Source organism: Galeopterus variegatus, unplaced genomic scaffold (assembly GCF_000696425.1).
Source record: "Galeopterus variegatus unplaced genomic scaffold, G_variegatus-3.0.2 Scaffold2257, whole genome shotgun sequence".
NCBI lineage: Eukaryota > Metazoa > Chordata > Mammalia > Dermoptera > Cynocephalidae > Galeopterus > Galeopterus variegatus.
The window spans coordinates 90,314-92,201 of record NW_007728368.1 but is presented as its reverse complement, the minus strand read 5'-3'; positions in this window follow the sequence as shown (position 1 = coordinate 92,201).

Sequence of the window (1,888 nt, the reverse complement as noted above, 5' to 3'; positions counted from 1 at the left end):
AGTTTTCACATTTGAGATTCTATCTGTAGGCTTCTGGGTGGATTCAAAGCAGGGAGACCGGGGGCTGGCAGAGGGGCTTCAGGTGCACCCAGATATCTTAGAAGGAGTTGGTTGGAGTTCATTCCTTCAACAAACATATTTGAAGTCACACTATGTGCAGTGACGTTCTGGGGACTGACCATATTCCAATGAACTGAGGAGACTACATTCCCTGCCCTCCTGGGTTTCGATTCTAGTCAGAGGTCAGACAACCACAATATACGTGAGGAGCAGGTACTGCCACCATATGGTAGATGTAACACCGTCCTGGTCTCCTCTAGGTACAGAAGCATCGTTTCGGATTTTCACGGGGATGGCGGACCCCTGGAGCAGCTAAAATGGTAAGTGGGGTTTGGGTGCAGATTGAGGGGCTCCCATCTCCACAGAACTGTGTGTGGTGTGTGGGGGCCTGTGGATGGGGGAGCTGGCAGATCTCTGGCTCCCACATATCCTATGATTCCTGCTACAGGGCTGTGGGCTCAGGACTTCCCTGCAGGGAAACTGAAGGCTCCCCCCACCGAGGCTTTTGCCAGCCCCTCCTTGGTTGCCAGGCCCATCTCTGCCAGGGCTGCCATACTGGTGGTGGACATTGGAGGGGCTGGTCTATGGACCGGCAGGGGCAGAGGGTACAAGACTGCAGCTCACTCAGGGGAGCCCTGGGAGGGCAGCATAGAGGGATAGGCCATGCCTCTGATGCTGCTGCCCACCTGTCTCCCCCCAGCGCTATGTCCTCCATCCTAAAGATCTGGCTGGAATTCCATTCTATTGATTTCCACGAGCCTCCTGAATTTCCTTGTTTGAAGTCTCTGTTGTCCTATGTACACATCAATCTGCCAGGCTCAGAGGTGGAGCATGAGGCTGATCTTCTTCTGGCCCAGTTGGCGAAGCTGGAGCACCTGGAGCCCAGTGAGGCGGAGATTGAGGGTGAGGAGGAAGAGGGTGGGTGACTGTGTGGGTTAGGGGAGGGGGCTGGGCTGGGCCACAAAGAGCAGAGTTTCCAGAAGCAGGCTGGGGACAGGGGCACTGAGTACTCAGAACATCATGCAGTGTTCTGCAATGTGGGAAGACTTCCTGAGCCTGGGTCTGTGGACTTGTGCTTCTCAGAAAGACATTGTCATTGGAAGAGACATAGAAACTAATGTTGATATTTTCAATTGTTGTCACTCCACTTCCAGCTTCTGCCCAGGATCAACAATTGTCCCAAGAGCTAATGACATCCTCAGCTCCAGCTCCACCTCCACTGCCAGAGCCAGAGCCTGAGCAAGATCTGGATCCCGATCCAGAGCCAGAGCAAGAGGCAGATCCTTATTCAGAGCAAGAGCCAGAGCCTAAGCCACAGAAAGATCAGGAGCAAGATCCTGAGCAAGAGCAGGATCCAGAGCCCGAGCCCAAGCCAGAGCTAGAGCTGGAGCATGAGCAAGATCCTGAGCTAGAGCCAGAGGCCAAGCCAGAGCCAGAGCATGAGCATGATCCTGAGCCAGAGCGAGAGGCAGAGGGAGAGCAAGAGCAAGATCAAAAGCAAGAGGAGGAGCAAGATCCGGAGCCTGAGCACGAGCAAGAGCTGGACAGAGCCAGAGCAAGAGCCATGGCCAGGGCCAGGGCCAGAGCCAAGGGAAGATCCAGAACCAGAGCAAGAGGAAGAGCCAGAACAAGCTCACCTAACCACCCCTGAAACATCAAAAGGAGAAGAAACACCAGCATCCAGGGGAGCCCTGGCTCCAGAGCTCCCACAAACACCCTCACCAGTCCCCACTCCAGAGCTGTCCTTCCCCTTCCCTGCCACTGTGCTTGTCCTCGTTTTTGTCTTTGTCCTGCATCTCCTCAAATTTCATCATCTTTTCTCTTCACT